General features: G+C 37.1%; 1 pseudogene; it reads right to left on the minus strand.

Moving 5' to 3' along the window:
* Positions 1–2,612: 2,612 nt before the first annotated feature.
* LOC116537156 lies at positions 2,613–3,728 on the minus strand (annotated as a pseudogene).
* Between the last annotated feature and the right edge of the window lie 8,186 nt (positions 3,729–11,914).

The following is an 11,914-nucleotide window of genomic DNA, read 5'->3' on the forward strand; positions in this document are numbered from 1 at the left end:
ATATTCTTATTTTCTCTTTTTCCCTAATGTAAAAAAGAACTTCTCTTAAATCTGTGTGTGCACATGCATAGAGTTCTTTTATAAGTGAAAAGGAATTCCATACAATACACCAAAAGGTGCAGTAATTTTGTGGATAAACTTGCAAGCTTCCTTCCCACCACCGAGGCAAGCATGCTATATGTCACACTAAAACAAAAACAAAAACAAACAAACAACAACAAACAAAAAACCCAAGAATATAAGATACTTTGTATTTTATTTTCAGGGAAATATTCAGAAAATATATACAATATTTAAAAAGCAAAAGCAATAAGCCTAGCTCACAGTATACTGACTATGTGAGAAAATCAGATCAGTGAATTAGAAAATTCCATGTCTGTCAGGGTAAAGATGAAGAAAGAAATATGATAAATTTAAGATAAGAAATACTGATGATAGCTTTAGTCACTATATATGCCTAATATGCATTCCATATGGAAAGAAGAGATCAGCAATAATGAGAATAAGAAATAACAGGACATTATTTCCCACTTGCTAGAAAATTAAAAAGAAATCTGATATTAAGCATTCAAAATATAAAGTATACAGTGCTAATAAGAATCCTAATTAGTTAATAGAATCACTTGGAAATTGACAATTGATTTCCAATTCATGTGTAATTGACATACATATATACAATTTGATTTTTTACATTTATCCCAAATATTCATACTCCACTACCAAACCATTCCGCTTTTATGTATATGGATTCCTAGATTTGGATGCTTTCAGAAGCAGACCTAGAGACCAAGATTTCAGTGTAAATAGGTTGTGTGTGTGTGAGAGGTAGTCCTAGGAAATACCAGTAAGAAGCTGGAAGTGAGACAGAAAAGGGAGACAACACAAGGGTGGATTACCACCAGTTTACCACTGGGGACAACTGGAGCTCAGTTTGATGGAGGAATTGTAGAAGACAGTATAGAACAAACTTTCAGGGTTATTCTAGTCAAGAGGTGAAAAATCTGGGGTATTTATCTCCAATTCTCTCTCTAGTTATGGGCTATTTCTGGGAGCACTAATTCCTGTGCACTTCCAGCTTGCTCTGAGCATGTGTCCAACCAGGAAAGTGTTCTTAGGCTGCCTGCAGCCAGCAAGTATTCACAGAAGGCAGCCTTCAGAGTACAGCAGGAAAGACAGACAGAATAAGGATAGTGTACAAACAATGTCTACTATAGTAACTTAATGAATGCATGTCATGTGCAAGGAAGTCTATAAAAATATGCATCATATGATATCATTTGTAATAGAAAAAATGGAAACATCTGAATGCCCATCATTAGGAAGATGAAAAATGAAATGTGATGTGGGTACAAGGAATAAACTAGATCTCTGTATATCAACATTGCTAAATCTTAACATCAATAAAAAATAAGCTGCCAAATGATACATACATTTATTATAGCCTTTATATAAATTTAATGACAAATTAGTCACACACATATATGATAGCATTTTTTAACTTAAAAAATACATGAAATAATGTAAACATGCTTTGCATGTTTAAAAAAAAATTTTAGAGGCCTAGAAAGATATGTAGAAAATTTATGATGCTTTTTATCTCTTAGAAAGAAAATGGCATAGGAACAAATAACAAAATGGATTTTTTATTTATCCATAATATTTATTTTTATTAAAAATTAACTTGACTAGAACATCAACATGTTAAAATGTCAATCTTGGATCGGCCCTTGGATGTCATTCTCCATAAATTTCTCTTAGTTTTCTTAAAATAAAAAGAAAATAAAAATGAAAATGGAAGATAGAGAAAGAGCAATAAAATTTAAATGAAAGTATTCTTGGGCTGAAAGATGCATTAAAAGTTTAGAGAGAAAGTGCTTTAGCCAAAGACTGGCGAAATATTTGCATTTTATTTATAAGAAAAAAAGTTTTTATTTGGGATTTTAATTAATATATTCTATTTGCTTCCACATCTGTGCCTGCTTCACATCTTTTATTAACTCCCGATTCCCCCCAGGCCGTGCCCAATGGGCCCCAGCCCCGGGCCCAGTTTGTCAGCCATAAGTCCACAGTTAGAGCTGAGCAACATTGATCAAATTCTCTCCTTGAGATTTGGATTCAGAAACTATTTATTTATTTATTTATTGAAGGAGTCATGCTTTGTGGCCCTGGACACATTTGGGATTTGAACTCAGAAACCATTTATTTATTTATTTATCTTCAACCTTTTTCTCTCTCTCTTTTTTTTGTTTACAATAGAACTGTTTTATTAAACATATGAATGTACTTATTTTGTACAAAATGCAGTAAAACTTCTTGCTTTCCTCTGCTTCTGGAGGCACCACCCTGAAACCTCATGTTCACAGAAACACATCGTCATGACAAGCAGCAGTCTTGACAGGCAGGTGAAGGGAAGTGCAATTCTAAAAGTAATGCAACATAACCAAGGTGGGAAACTAAATTAGGCCGAGGACAGTGGGTTTCTCTGCTAGCGCTTGGCCCACAGGCCCTAGTCCTGCTAATCTTCTCTCAGCGGGAAACATTTTAAGAAGAGAAATTATTTAAGCATCATTTAAGTATTCTCATTATTTAAGTACCTGAGCATTATTTAAGTACTCACCTGGTAGCGTCCTTCCAATTCCATCTAATTTGATGTTGTAACAAGCTTATTTGTAACTTCTTCAAGAAATTCTAGCCTGGATTTCATCCCTGTCAATTGCCGATCTTCCCCTGAGCTTCAATCAAAACAAAATAAAACAGAAGAGCAGTAAGTTTCAAATGGATGACAGTGGACACCTTTTATAGATGAGGCCCACTTCTTAGAAGCCACCTGGCCAACCATATGCACAGCTGACGACAATAGAGTCTGAAAAGAGGTCCAGCTGTAAAACATCTCAGGTACCCAATTAGATCCAGTTATTCTGCATCTGTGGATTTAAAATGATAATCATCCACAGTAGAAGAGATGCGCCCCTCATTGCTCAGAAAATCCACAGCTTGCTTGATTGAGGATACAGACATGTGTTCGAGCTGGTTCTTGAGATCCTGAAAGTTCAATTCTTCAGGTCTTCAGCAACCCTTAATCAAATTCAACACCTGATTTGGGGCCACAGTGAGGCCTTTTGCTGGCATGAAGCTATTCCCATGAAAGTTCCCTGCTTCTCTCATTCCTGGATTGCTGATAGATGTTCTCCCTGCTGAAGGCTGCCTGTTAGCTTGTTATCATGTGTACATCAATCATGTGTACATCAATCACGTCCAGAATATGTGTGGAGAACTCATTCATATCCTCCAGGGGCATAATTTAAAAGGGTACCAGGCTCTTTTTGTCCTAAAAAGATCTCAAATAGCCTGCCACAGTGACATTTTTCTGGAGGAATGACAGTGTTTTCATTGCTGGCGTCATCTGTGTCAACCCCCTGGTGAACATCCATGGTTGCAGCTGTCATGTCATCTATTTTGTAAACAATACTGGTCGGAGCCTTCTCTGCATGTCTGATGATCCCCTCTACAGTGACCTGTGAAATCTCAACATTCCCAATTTTAAACACTTCATCAGTCAGAGTGGCCGAAACAGCTGAGCTATAGTACAGGGTACAATGTGCTGGGCTCGATACCTGAGATGTCAGCAATCCAAAGGTCCCCGGGGACGGCATATAGCTGCTGGATCCCCAATACAAGGAGTTTCCATAGCTTTCAAATCCACTGTTCCACATTTTGATCTGATTATCGAGTTTGGTGGAATGGAACACCTCAGAACCTGGCCGATACTGCACTGCTCTAGCTACTTTTCTCTGGCACCACAAACTCCTTTCTGTGACTCTTCTTCAACTTTTAAGTTTCAGGTATATGTGCAGGATGTGCATGTTTGCTACGTAGGTAAACATGTGCCATGGCAGATTGCTACTTGGATCAACCCATCATCCAGGTATTAAGTCCCGCATCTATTAGCTATTGTTCCTGATGCTCTGTCTCCTCCCTCTCTCCCCCAACAGGCCTCGGTGTGTATTATTCCCTCCCATGTGTTCATGTGTTCTCATTGTTCAGCTCCCACTTATAAGTGAGAACACATGGTATTTAGTTTTCTGTTTCTGCATTAGTTTGCTGAGTATAATGGCTTCCAGCTCCATGCATGTCCCTGCAATGGACATGATCTCGTTCCTTTGATGGCTACATAGTATTCTGTGGTGCATATCTACCACATTTTCTTTATCCAGTCTATCATTGGTGGGCATTTGGCCCAAGCAATCCTCCCACCTCAGTCTCCTGAGTAGCTGGAACCACAGGCATGAGGCACCGTGCCCAGGTAATTTTTGTATTTTTTGTAGAGATGCAACATTTGGGTTCCACTATTCACAATAGCAAAGACATGGAATGTGTCTTTGCTTTTGTGAATAGTGCTGCAATGAACATATGTTTGCATATATCTTTATAATAGAATGATTTATATTCCTTTGGGTATATGCCATATATAACAATACTAACTTTAAATATAAATGGCTTAAATGCCCCAGTTAAAAGACACAGAATGGCAAGCTGGAATAAAATCCAAGCTGCAGCAGCATGCTGTCTTTGAGAGACCCATCCCACATGCAAAGACATACACAGGCTCAAAATAAAGGAATTGAGGAAAATTTACCAAGCAGATGGAAAACAGAAAAAAGCAGGGGTCACAATCCTAGTTTCTGAAAAAAAACAAAACAAACAAACAAAAAAAACAGACTTTAAACCAACAAAGATCAAAAAAGACAAAGAACAGCATTACATAATGGTAAAGAGTTCAACAAGAAGACCTAACTATTCTAAATATATATACACCTAATACAAGGGGACTCAAATTCATGAAGCAAGTTCTTAGAGACCCTCAAAGAGACTTAGACTCCCACACAATAATAGTGGGAGACTTTAACATCCCACTGACAGTACTAGGCAGATCATCAAGGCAGAAAATTAACAAAGATATTCAGGGCCTAAACTTAGCTTTGGGTCAAGCAAACCTGATATCTGTAGAACTCTTCACCTAAAAACAACAGGATATACATTCTTCTCATTGCCACATGGCACTTACCCTAAAATTGTTCACATGATCAGATATAAAACACTCCTTAGCAAATTCAAAAGAACTGAAATCAAAACAGTCTGTCAGACCACAGTGCAATCAAATTAGAGCTCAAGATTAAGAAACTCACTCAAACCCACACAACTACATGGAAGTTGAATGACCTGCTCCTGGGTAAATAATGAAATTATCATTATTATCCTGAGTAAATAATGAAATTAAGACAGAAATTAAAAATTTCTTTGAAACTAATGAAAACAAAAAGACTGTACCAGAATCTCTGGGACACAGCTAAAGCAGTGTTAAGAGGAAAATTTATAGTACTAAATGCCCACATCAAAAAGTAAGAAAGAACTTAAATCAATAACCTAACATCACAACTAAAAAAACTAGAGAACCAAGAGCAAACAAATCCCAAAGCTAGTAGAACACAAGAAATAACCAAGATGAGAGCAGAACTGAAGGAGACAGAGACACGACAAAGCCTTCAAAGAATCAACAAATCCAAGAGCTGTTTTTTAAAAAAAAATAATAAAATAGATTACTAGCTAGGCTAATAAAGAATAAAAGTGAAAAGAACCAAACAGACACAATAATAACTGATAATATGGGAGGGGGACAGGGAAGGGATGGGTAGAGAAATGAAGGTCCCTGGCTAGGGCTTCACCCTTGGGCCTATGTTCATGGACCTAGATGAGGACAGGCAGTCCCACCTTCATGCCCAAATGTTGAATTTTCCAAGACCATCTGGCCCACCAAAACTCCATCTTGGGCCTATAAAAACCCTAGAACCTAGTGGGCATGGCAGAAACACAAGTGGCTGGACATTGAGAGAAACAGATCAGAGAAGACAAAAGTGACTGGACGTTGAGGGGACATCAGGAGCGCACTGACAGACACCGGCACCCCAGTAGACAATCAACTGGTGGAATGGCGTGGAGTTTGGCCAGAGGGATTGGAGGAGAGCCCTGGGCTGCTCAGCAGCCTGACTCCAGGGGAAGCCATCTCCCTTCTGGCTGCCTCATCTGCTGAGAGCTACTTCCACTGAATTAAAATCTTGCGTTCATTCTCCAAGCCCAGATGTGATCCACTTCTTCCAGTACACCAAGGCAAGAAACCAGGATGCTGAAAGCCCTCTGTCCTTGTGACAATGGTCTAATTAAGCTGGTTAACACAAGCCACCTGTAGATGGCAAACTAAAGAGCACATGATAGTACACGCCCACTGGGGCTTCAGGAGCTGTAAACATCCACTCGTAGACACCGCTGTGGGGTCAGAGCCCCACAACCTACCCATCTGTATGATCCCCTAGAGGTCTGAGCAGTGGGGCACTGAAGTGAGCCACTCCCCCTGCTGCACACCCCACCCTGTGAGGGGGACTTGGAAACCTTTCCCATTTCAATAAGGGGAATAGCACAACTGACCCCAAAGAAATACAAGCAACTATCAGAGAATAGTATCAATGCCTCTATGCACATAAACTAGCAAATCTAAAATAAATGGATAAATTCCTGGACACATACACTCTCCCAAGACTGAACCAGGAAAAAAATTGAATCCCTGATAGATCAATAACAAGTTCTGAAATTGAGACAGTAATAAATAGCCTACCAACCAAAAAATAGCTCCAGGGTGGAATTATAGCTGAATTCTACCAGAGGTACAAAGAAGAGCTGGTATCATTTTTACTGAAACTATTCCAAACAATTGAAAAACAGGGACTCATTTTATGAGGCCAGCATCAGCCTGATACTAAAACCTGGCAGAAATACAACAAAAAAAGAAAACTTCAGGCCAATATCCTCGATGAACATCAATGCAAAAATCCTCAATAAAATACTGGCCAACCAAATCCAGCAGCACATCAAAAAGTTTATCCATGTTGATCAAGTTGGCTTCGTCCCTGGGATGCAAGATTGGTTCAACATATGCAAATCAATAAATGCAGTTCATCAAATAAACAGAATTAAAGGCACAGGGTTAGTTCAATAGATGCCTTCGATAAATTTCAACATCCCTTCATGTTAAAAATTCTCAATAAACTAGGTATTGAAGGAACATATCTCAAAATAATAAGAGCCATATATGACAAACCCACAGCCAACATCATACTGAATGGGCAAAAGCTGGAAGCATTCCCGTTGAAAACTGGCACAAGAGAAGGATGCCCTCTTTCACCACTCCTATTTAACATAATATTGGAAGTTCTGGCCACGGCAATTAGGCAAGAGAAAGAAATAAAGGGTATTCAAATAGGAAGAGAGGAAGTCAAGTCATCTTTGTTTGCAGATGACATGATCCTATATTTAGAAAACCCCATTGTCTCAGCCCAAAAGTTTTCTATGCTGATAACTTCAGCAAAATCTCAGGATATTTATTTATTTATTTAGAGATGGCGTCTTGCTCTGTTGCCCAGGCTGGACTGCAGTGGTGGATGAGGAAACCTCTGCCTCCCAGACTCAAGTGATCTTTCCACCTCAGCCTCCTGAGTAGCTGGAACCACAGGTATGCACCACCACCCCTAGATCATTTTTGTATTTTTAGTAGAGCCAGCCTGTTGCCCAGTCTGGTCTTGAACTCCTGGGCTCAAGTAATCCACCCATCTTGGCCTCGCAAAGTGCTGGGATTACAGGCATGAGCAACTATGCCCATCCCAGAAACTATTTAGACATTGTCTTTACTCTGAAGCCCACTCTGAGCATAGCACAATCTTCAGAGAGAGAGAGATTGGTTTCTGAACATAAATATTTGATAGTTTCATTCTCTTGTGAGCAGCAACTCCTTGCCCCTTGGCTCCATTGGTTGCTGCTCCATATTTATAGGGTTAACTTCTTTTCTCTTGCCTCTTATTTAAATAATTAACATGGATTTTTGTACCTTATCACCAGGAGGCCTTTGACTAAGATGTCACTGTTGCCATTTAATTTTTGTCTGTTGTTCCTCTCTCCCTCTCTTCTCTCCTTCCCCTTCCTCCCTCCCTTCTCTTCCTTCTCTCCTTTCCTTTTCCCTCTCTCCCTCCTTCACTCCCTCCCTCCCTCCTTCCCTCCTTCCCTCCGTCCCTTCCTCCCTACTTCCTTCCTTCTCTTTCTTCCTAGCAATCAATGTATCTTTCCTTCTTTCTTTTGTCTGAGAGAGTATTTGTCTCTGCATGTTTGCTTAAAATAAACATAATATCTAAATATCATTATTTTGGAATTTTTCTTGATGACAAAATGTTTTCCTCTTTTAAAGGTTTACTATCATCTATTAAAGCTTATTACAATTATTTCTAACTTGGATCCATTTTTGCATCCTTAAATGGATTCTATTTAGTAATATATTTTTTAAATTTTGCCTCTATGTTTATAAGGTATATATTCTGTGGTTTTCTTTATGCTATCTATACCAGTCATATGTTAATCTTGAAAAATTATTTGTTAAGCTTCTTATTTTACTATGGGTTTTCAATTATAAACAACATTAAAAGTGTTTAATAAATCATCCAGAAAACAGAATGGACCTATCTCTTTTAAGGGAGTGGCTTATTTTTTAATATCACTCACTTTATTTGATAGCTATTGTTTAATTGCTCTTTTTACCATACTGCATCAGCTACAGAAATAAGTAGATATCTAGAAAAGCATACACTTCATGTATTTAATCAGGAAAAACTATGGACAATTGCATTTTTATGTCTGGATATATTCTGGGACAGATATTAGTAGTCAGGAAGGACTTTAGCTTCATGTGTAATGTTTTAGAAGTTTAGCTTCATCTATAATATTTTACATGAATTGCATCCATACAATTAAAGATTTTACATGAATTACATCCATACAATTTTGGTATAATTAAATTTTTTAAAATTGAGAACTGAGTAAAGGATATGATTAAATATAATGAATATGTTTCCCACATAATATTATCTCTTTGAAAAATCAGAATGATCTAAATCATAAAATAGAAAATATAAATATAAATAAAATTAACCTAATAATGATATATGAATACATCAACAAAAATTTTATTTTGGCTTATTAAAAATACTCAACTGAATGTTTATGCTTTTACTAGAAAAAAATCACACAATATTACTTAAAAACCAGTATTCTGCAAGTTAATCTATAGTTTTACAATAATTCCAATAAAAATAATGCTTTTGGGGAGATAATAAAACCACTCTAAAATTTTTCTGAAAGAGCAAATATGTGAAAATTGACAAGAAAATTATTAAAAAATTACAAAGTACACTAAGACTCACACATATTACAGAGGATTTAAAGTAGAGTTATTCAAATAGTTATGACTTATTCCAAAAATAATATTGGTGGATTAATTAAGAATATCTGGACTTATATTCTAGTTTATATAAGAAATATATAAAAGTATATTTCTTATGTATAATTTTCTTATGTATATCTATATATTTCTTATGTATATTTTTATATATTTGTCATTTATATTCCTTATATTAATTAGCATCTCATTTATCTGTTTTGAACATATATTTAAAACAGAATGGAATAATTATTTAATAAATATTTAAGAAATTATGTTAAGATGACAGCCAGTTTATATTTAAAAATTACATTACATTCCACATGTAATTTTTAAAAAGTGTAATTCTACATGTGTGTAGGTGTAGATGTGTTTCTGTGTGTATATGTACATATTAAAAATTTAAATTAAAAAAGATACGCCAGAAAAATGATCCCTCCTGAGTGGCATGAGCCATCCTGTTGGTGGTGAGATCTCACTCTGAGTTCACAGATCTCATCTACCCACTTTTAAAGGACAAGATCTGTGAACCCAGAGTGGGATCTCAAAGCCCACTTTCTCTCTCTTGCCCTGCCCTCATCATAGCATGTCCCTGCTCACCCTTCACCTTCTGCCGTGATTGGAAGCTTCCTGAGGCCTCCTCAGAAGCAGATACCACTATGCTTCCTGTACAGCCTGCAGAACCTCGAGGCAATTAAACTTCTTTTCTTATAAATTACCCAGTCTTTACAGTGATGCAAGAATGGCCTAGTACAGAGAACTTCAGTCAGCCCTTTACAATGAGATTATTTCTCCAACCCATCTGAACTTCAGCAGGAAGAGAAGAACCTCCAGGGATCCCCTGATCTGCCAGGTTTACATTAATACTAAATACGAATTGTATGCCTGTTGCTTCATGAGTCAATGTAGGCCAGTGCAGCTCAGTAGAACTTGCTTCAGCGATGGAAAATATGTTGCCCACTAGGGGGAACACTAGCCACATGTGGCTGTTGAGAATGTGAGAGGTGGATAGCGTGCTGAGGAATGGAATTTCTAATTTTATTTAATATTAACTTTTAATTAAATGCCACATGCAGTGAATGCTTACCATATTGGACAGTGCAGCTCTAAAAAATCCCATCGTGCCTCTAGTACTTATTTATTTCAGTCAGTGCTAGATGTGTAAGTCTCTCAAGCCACCCATCCACTACTTTCTTTGCACGTAGCTAAGAGAATGACTGTCCCTAGTCCCCTCAAAAGCAAGCTCCCCATGTGATCAGTGATGTCTTCCCTCTTGCAATCTCAAGGGCTTCCCCCTCCTGTTTCCTTTTCTTTCATCTACTTTGCATTCTCTTTTGGATCATTTGAATAAACACTTGCTAAGGTGTCATCTATCTTTAGGAAGACTTGCCACTGCCTATTTCCATCCCTGAGATCGTGTCTGGTTGTTGTTTTATTTTTGCTCCTATCAAAGGCAAAATTTGATGACAGAGTTATGTATAATAGCTTTATCTACTTCCTGCACCTAATTCTTTATTTCCCTTCCTTCCAGTAAAACTGCTGTTGACAAAATGTTGTATCCACCATATTACTAAACATAGTGTTATTTCTTGTTTTTTTTTTTTTTTTTTTTTTTTTTTCCATAGCTTGACTTCTCAGAGACATTGGGGACATCAATAGTAAATGGAAAATGTTCAAGGCATGTTGTGAAGAGATGTGTGATTACTTCTTTTCCTCATTAGTTGAGGGTAATGTAGAGATGAAGGTAAACAATTTTTGAGGCAAGAAAACCCGTTGAAAATGGTTATCTTGGCTAATGGGGATGCAACTGTTACTAATAAAGTATAAACAGCTATTGAATAGTGCACTTAAGACATCCGTTTTTGTGCAAATTTGCCTCAATAATAATAACAGTAATTATAGACAAATATTGGACATTAGTCAAAATATGCTTACTAAGGCAGGGCGCGATGGCTCACGTCTGTAATCCCAGCACTTTGGGAGACTGAGGCAGGTGGAACACAAGGTCAGGTGTTCAAGTCCAGCCTGACCAACATGATGAAACCCTGTCTTTACTAAAAATAGAAAATTTAGCCAGGCATGGTGGGACGAGCCTATAATCCCAGCTACTCAGGAGGCTGAGGCAGGAGAATCGTTTGAACCAGGAGGTGGAAGTTGCAGTGAGCTGAGATCACGCCATTGCACTCCAGCCTGGGCAACAGAGTGACACTCTGTCTCAAAAAAAAAAAAAAAAAAAAAAAAAGCATGCTAAGTGAGTTTAACTATACAGTTGTTTCAACTTTGTAATTAAAACTTCACAATTAAATTGGGGAAGACAGGAATATGAAGAAAAGAAAATGATGCAACAAACAGGAGAGAAGTAAAATGTATGTAGAATAAAAGAAATCATGAAGAAAATATACCAAACAAACAAACAAAATAACTGAAATCTTCATGCTGAAAAATCTCATTTAAACCCTGGCAGAAAACAATTGCAAAGAGGCAATGTATTAGAAAATTTCCTGAATTTCAAGAATAAAGAATTAATATTATAAAATTTAAAAAAGTTGAAGTGGTTATTAGCCAAGGAAAGAAAGTCTACCTTATATGGATTTTTAAAAA

This window comes from Sapajus apella, unplaced genomic scaffold, assembly GCF_009761245.1.
Source record: "Sapajus apella isolate SASKATOON/1434 unplaced genomic scaffold, GSC_monkey_1.0 scaffold107, whole genome shotgun sequence".
Classification (NCBI taxonomy): Eukaryota; Metazoa; Chordata; class Mammalia; order Primates; family Cebidae; genus Sapajus; species Sapajus apella.